We start from the raw sequence: 7,594 nt of genomic DNA, 5'->3' as shown, positions 1-7,594 counted from the left end.
TTTTTTTCAAAGCTTATCTCTTTGCTCTAAATGCTGCTATTGTACTTTCTATAGCTGGATCATTCCATTCCCCTCTGCTATTGACTCCCACGTATTCCTGGGGTCAAAAAAGGAAGAAATATTTAGTGTGAGGGGTAAGACGGAACCCCATGGGTTACCATACAAATAAATATTCGATCTCAAAGATTTTACATCAACATCCAAATATTGTATATTATTTTATGCCACCTTTCTATCATATACACACATACAGACATATCCAATATAAGCAGTAAGTCATTATGACTAATATTTCAATAGGTGCCTTGCACGAGATGTCATGCCAACGAAGAATTATTAAATATAGAGGAAGTATATGTATGGACTGATAGTGAAATTTGCTCACAATGGATAGGGAAGGATAATTGCCAAACCCCATATGTCAAAAACCTGTAAGTGAAATCAAAACCACAGGGTCCACTTTCTCATATAAACATGTGTCAAGCAAAGAAAACCTGGCGGGATTTTGTCTCGAGGTACAAATATCCTCAAAATGAGAACGGGGTTATGATTCCAGGGCTTTAACTGGTTAATAAATAGTGATGAATGTGTGATGGATGTGGTGGGAAAATGGGGGATACCTGGGAAGAATGAAAATGGAAAGTGCCTGGTGGATGTCTGTGCTGAGAGGGGAATGTTCCAAGTGAACACCTTCTTTCAGCACAAGAATATCAACATACTGAAGTATTCATATATGAATTTTTATGCAGATATATTAATTTTTGTGACGTCAGAAGGTTTTTCGTCGCGGCGCGTGAAATGAGTCAGATTCGGCGAATTTTCGTCGCGACTTCTGGTTAAGCTCAAGCAAAAACTACTGAAGCTAGGAAGACGTGCTTGGTGGCACATGAAAGCTCTATTAATACAGATTAATAATCAGGAAAAAAAAAATTGGAAAGCACTAAATAAATAAATAAAAAAAAAGTTATAAGCAAAAAACTAGGAAGTGTCCAAATCGCGGCAAAAGGGCCGAAAAACAGGCTATTTTGTGACGGCTGAACGACAAACTTGGAATCGAGCTATCAAAAACTCCTTCCAGCTGGTCAAACTACATTGCCAAGAGCGGCTAAATGGCAAATTACAGCCTTCTAGAGGCAATAGCAATGACACACTAGAAAAAAATGGCAGTGTCTGGAGTTCGTCAAAATCGCTCTCAAAAGGGTTTACATTTCGAGCTCTAGTGACAAAACTACTGGGAGTAGGGAAATGTAAGGAAAGCACTGAGTGGTGCTCCTTTGCTTGGTGTCGCCATGTCGGTGTCTCTCTCGTGGGCTGCGAATCCAAACTGATCTGGTAGGACCGTAGGAGGACTGTAAACATTGATCAGCTGATCGGTTGGCTGGTCACACGAGACGCTTCAGAGCTGCCAACCCGTGCGGAAAGTGGGGTTGGTGTCTGCTTGCCCTAACACCACGTAGTGTCTCCTTTTCGGTGTTTAAAAAACTCGTTCGCGATGTTAGGAAGACAAGATGCGACGGGGGGTTAGCGGTTGCTATTTGCTAACACGAACGTTTAAAAAAGCGGGCCCAAGGGTCAACAGTGTCTAAGATCAGTTAATAATCTCATCACCCTGAAACTTTCTGAAAGGCTAGAGGACCAACCCTCGCATGCGTCTTGTGAGACCAGCGAAGGGATGTCCAAGCCTCAGAGACCATCAGCTCTGAGATCTAGATCGTCTTGGAGAAAATTAATCCAGGAGGGTAACTGTGACATCACTTGAGGGAATCCCTCGTATTCGCCGGGCTCCAGCTGCTGAAATTATTCCATTTGTATATATTGTATATTTGAGAGATTTAGATCTAAAGCCATTGAGATAAAATTATGTAATAACAAAGTAATTAGAAGCGATATGAGGAGTGTTTCGAATAAGCCTTGAAGGATTCATTTTTGCCTACCTAGCAAAAGTTGACGTGGCAACCACAATTCACGTCAGGTTAGAAACGCAACCGCTGGCTCTCTCGCATACCAGTCTTCAGGCTGAACACACCTCCGTGAGTGTTGAAAATTCTCAGTATTTGAGAAATCACCCTAACAAATTTTGGCTGCACCGCGTCAAAAGTTACCCAGACCAAGTCCGAGTGGCGAGTGGCCACCCCAGTGAGTCCACGTGTCACATAGAGTCCCTTGATAGAGAGTGTCCCGACATAGGCGGCCCTATGTATAGAGGGGCTGCACATGACGTCATCAGCAGCGATCAGCTGATCACTGTCAGCTGCCCCGCAAAGGCCCGCCATTTTGGGAGGCACATATTTAATTTCAGCAAGAGAGCTCCTCCTAAGTGTTGACTCCGCGGGGTAGAGTGCAGGACATCTTCGGCTTTTCCTTCGTATATTTCATGAGTAAATAGTGTTCTATTTGTTATTAGAGAAGGGCATATATTGAAAAGTATCAGAATATTTGTATGACTGGTATTATATCGCAAACTTTGCTAAAGTTAATATATATTTTTTAGTTTGTAAAGTCTGTGGTGTTTCCATTTGATTGTAAACGTACAGTTATTCCTGAAGATTCATTTATAATTGTCCCCAAGAAGGCAAAAGCCGGCAGATTGATGACAAAATATGACATTATTATGGGAATACTTAACATATACTATATAAAATAGCATTTCTTGGCCACCACCTTGATTTAAGACAAAAATGCCATAAATGACACGACCTGGTGGCCCCGGTGTGGCTGCCCGGGTGTGTGCGACGAGTCATGGATACCAACCTGTCTCATAAATTACCTTACCCCCGTTACTTGTTATTTACTTGTAGATGAACAACGCTATTGTTTTGTTTTATGATATATAATGTATATGAATACAATGGTGTGTAAAAAATGCATTATTTATTTCGTTTTCTGTAATTATTGGTTTGAAAGTGCTGCCAACATTATAATGACCTGCGGATTGGTCCCTCATATCTGTCCCGGGGATGGGAAGGTTACGGGGCGGGTTGTCCATACCCAAGTCCCGCGTATGGGGATGGGGAGGGAATGGGGAAGACTAACACTATGGCCCTGAGACCACTCACACACAATACACCGCGACAACGAGGTCACAACTCCTTGCCTGACGTCGCGTACCTACTCACTGCTAGGTGAACAGGGGCTACACGTGAAAGAAGATAAACCCAACTTATCTTCACCCGGCCGGGGAATTGAACCCCGGTCCTTCTGGTTGTGAGCCAGACGCTCTACCCCTGAGCTACCGTGTGAGACTGTGCGTGTGTGTGTGTGTGTGTGTGATTTTCAAGTCTTGATAGTAAAGTATAAACTATTTTTATATTCCAGTCAAATTTCATTTATATATTTATGGATGAGAGAGAGAGAGAGAGAGAGAGAGAGAGAGAGAGAGAGAGAGAGAGAAGGAAGGGGGGCACACCCTGACCGGTGGGAGTGACCTCCCTCACGGGTGCGGGGATAAAGACATCCCACACCTCACTCACGGGGAAAAAGGATTGGGATTATAATTATCATTCATTCACATACTTCAATATCTAGCTAATTATAGGTGTGTGTGTGTGTGTGTGTGTGTGTGTGTGTGTGTGTGTGTGTGTGTGTGTGTGTGTGTGTGTGTGTGTGCGCATAGCTGGGCACGATAACAGAAAACCTTATTCCCGATAACCGATAACTGATGATGGAAAACTATCATGATTTCATTATTCAAGGAATAGTCCGTGGAAAAATACCGCGGAAGTGACCGCCATTTTGATTGAGAGAGCGGGAACTCAGTCTTTCACCAAGGCGGGACACCAGGCAGGCGGCAAACAGCACCTATTTCAAATCATATTCGTTATTGCTGCCAAAGCTGAATTATGAGTGGGATGCATGACCCACTATTACCATGCATGGGCGTTTTAGCGCAAGTGTTGCATAGAAAACGAGATGTCAGTGGCGAGAGCTGGCATCTTGACCGCGGCCGGGGCGCTGAGCATTGTGGGTCTTGCCGCTCCCCGCCGCCATCTTCCAACCAGACTCAAACGCGACTAGACGTTTCTCACCAATCTCACGCGCCACGTTGTTCAACGTGGTGGTCTTTCCAGCCTTGTATTATCCACAAGTCAGTGAGACTGTGTACTACAGGTGAGAGAAGCCCGTGGGAGGTAAGGAGGGCACGGCGTGTTGCAGAGAGGAACGAGAGAGGACTGAAGGACTCCAGGGCTCCAGACCACGAGGTAGATCTGGTGTGGCTCCCGCTTCGCCCATCTCCAATTAAGTAATCTATTTGCTTAGGATGTTTTAAGATAGATAGCTAGGTTGCTGTGTGCCTGGTATTAATTTATTATTTCTTAATTTCCAGCGAGTTTCTTTGTTGCTTAAATAAACTTAAGAGCTGGTTCATCTGGTCTTTGCTTAACCTATGGTAGTGTGACTGGTCAGATAAATAATAATAAGTGACTAGGGGGACTGTGAGTCTGAGAACTCGATTTTCAGATATTTTATTTTATATTTTTTTATTGCTGAGAATTTACGGGATTTCCGGAAGTCCAGACCTTTCAAGAACCCCACAAAAACCTTATCGGTGATAACCGATATTCGTTAACTGGACACAAATATAGGCGATAACCGATAACCGATATAAATCCACAATTCCGATACTAGCTAGCGATAAGGCCGATAGGCGAAAACGATACTATATTGATATTTCAAATAAAAAACATAGATGAATTCAAATTTTCATTACCTGTATTTTAGAAAATTTACAAAACCTGAAAACCACACGTTGACACGTACATATAGACGGTAATGCAAGAAACGCCTGAACCGGTGTTGTGTTATTTGGCGTCCCCACCGTCAAAAGCTGGCGCTTTTGTTTACAAACACTGGTCTCTCGTGAACTGCGCATGCTCAGACCACCAAGCGTAGATCTGTACAGTCTCAAAAAGCTTTTTAACCGTAATTAAGAGTTGCTGAAAAGCTGAATCAGGCATACAGCGTAACAGGCCTCTATGTATGTACCGTTGGCTGCTATGTGCCACCGGCTGCTATGTACCATCCCTGACTGTTATGTACCATCCATGGCTGCTATGTACCATGATTATAGCTATGTAACATTATTATTAATATAATTAATAATAATGTTTATTTGTTTGCCACGCAAATAGAGAATAGAGCAAAGAAAGCTCTGCTCATTATTTGCTTCGAAAAGGGCAACTTAGGAACTCCAGTGGATCTGCTCACTATTTGCTTCGAAACTCCAGTGAACTTGCTCAGTATTTACCTCGTAACTCCAGTTATCCTTTTTATACTACCATGGCATCAGCACTTTTCCTTTGCTCAGGATGTGGATTGTGTGTTCACCCTAGAAAGGAAACAGGTTCCATTGTGCTTTGTCCTAATGTCAAGAAGAAAGAAAAAGGACTATGTAGCTGTCAAGAAAAATTACTGATTTAACGTCAACATCTGTTTGTGAAGTTGTTTTGGATTTTGAAAGAGCACTATGGTCAGCAGTGCGAGTGTGCATTCCCGAGGCTTCCCTTCATGGCTGCTGGTTTCACTGGGCCCAAGCAGTGTACCGTAGAGTGAAGAGACTAGGTCTACAAAATGCCTATATTAATCAACTCGCTGTAAGACAATTCATTCGGCAGATAATGGCGCTGCCAAACTTACCTCCATCTCATATAGAGCCAGCTTTTCGCCATATCACTAGCCAGCCACTTCCTGATCAGCGACTTCAAAATCTCATTACCTACTATGAAAAAATCTGGATCAGGAACGAGATGCATCCTCCACATTCTTGGAGCTCTTACAAGCGCCCTGTTCGGACTAATAACGATGCAGAAGGGTGGCACCATGCACTTAACAGGGTAGCAAAAACCAATTCTGTAAACATGTACCTCTTAATTAGTATTCTACATGACGAATCTAGTAGAATTCCTATGATTGTAAAATTAGTAAAACAAAAGAAAATGTTTAGATACCAAAGGAAGCATGCTATCCAAAAGCAAATTAACCTCGATGACCTATGGATGAAATATGAGAACAAATCCATAACAACATCAGAATTTCTAAACCGGTGCGGTGAACTGATGGATCATGCTGAGGACTAAGCCTGTATTAAGTCAATGTACAGTATGCTGAATTTTATTGGTTGACAAATTTTAATTAGTGTATGCAGTTTTAATATGTTTATGCTTTTGTGTTATCTTTTAATGTAGTTTCATTACTTTTATATCATGTGTTTTTATTTTTTTTCTTATAATAAATATTTTATCTTCCTACTTGGTATCTGGTACATAGCAGCTTTGTTTGGTACATATAAGCCAAAGCAGTGGTACATAGGAGCCGGTACGTAGCAGCCCAACAATGGTACATATAAGCCAAAGCAGTGGTACATAGGAGCCGGTACATAGCAGTCGACGGTACATAGCAGCTAGCATTCGGCATACAGTACCAATACCACCATCCCCGCTGTTTCTAGAACGACACTCTGTAAGAGTTGTATTTATATGTACAGATCGAGTGTCGTTCTAGAAACAGCGAGGATGGTGGTACTGTATGTCTGATTCAGCCTTCCAGCGGGCCCCGCGGGGCGCGAGCGGGGCCTTGCTCCCCGCCCCCCTGCTCGCTCCTCCCAGGGTCTTCCAGAGGCCCATAGACCCCGGGGGAAGCTTCCAGCACAACACTATTCCCCCCTCTTAATTGTGATCGTCCCGATCACACACTTAACTATATACAAACATAAGAAAATTAATCGAAAACATAATAATCGTCGTATCGCCGTGGACGCCTGCGTTGTCTCTGTCTTCTGTTCACTGCCTCCTGCGCGTCTGTCTCCTGGTGTGCCTCGTCGTCGTCCGCTTCTTGGGGTTTCCCTGGAACATCTGCCGAAGCCGGGAGGTTATCTCCCTCGGCTGAAAGGTCCAGAAGGCCTATGTCGTCGTCGACCTCCTCTCGGTTCTGGACGTCCCTTACGTTTTTGTCGGCTGCTGGGTGTCTGTAGTTGTTCCAGGTGTAGTTTCCCGGACTGTGGTACCTCCATAGCCGGTTGACGTGGACAACTTTCGGCTTGGTCCTTTCCGTTCTCCGGATTCGGTAGGTCACGTCGGAGACGTTCTAGCACAGTATAAGGGCCTTCCCAGGGGCTCTGTAACTTCGGAGACTGTCCTTTCTTCCTCTGCGGGTTGTAAAGCCAGACTTGGTCTCCTTCCTTTAAGTCAACGTGGCTTGCCCTCATATTGTAACCGCGCTTCATGGCCTCCCCGGAGAACTTCAAGGCACCACGGACTTGATGGTGCACCTCTTCCAGCCGTTCCTCTAGCTGATGGGCAAAACTGGAGGGGTCCCTTGGAAGGCTTTCCCCAGGAGGCCTTCCTGTCAGTAGGTCCACCGACAATCGCAGCTCACGTCCAAACATCAGCTTTGCCGGCGAATACCCCGTAGTCTCGTGGGCGGCAGACCTATAGGCCATGAGGAGCGCAGGCAGCTTCTGATCCCATGAAGACTGATCATTGTCGCACTACTTGGCCAACTCCTGGCCCAACGTCCAATTAAACCTCTCCACCATTCCATCTGACTGTGGGTGCAGAGGGGTGGTCCGGGTCTTCTTGATACCCAGAAGTTTGCAGCA

Source organism: Eriocheir sinensis, chromosome 46 (assembly GCF_024679095.1).
Source record: "Eriocheir sinensis breed Jianghai 21 chromosome 46, ASM2467909v1, whole genome shotgun sequence".
NCBI lineage: Eukaryota > Metazoa > Arthropoda > Malacostraca > Decapoda > Varunidae > Eriocheir > Eriocheir sinensis.
The sequence above is the reverse complement of the archived record's forward strand: the minus strand, read 5'-3'. Positions refer to the sequence as shown.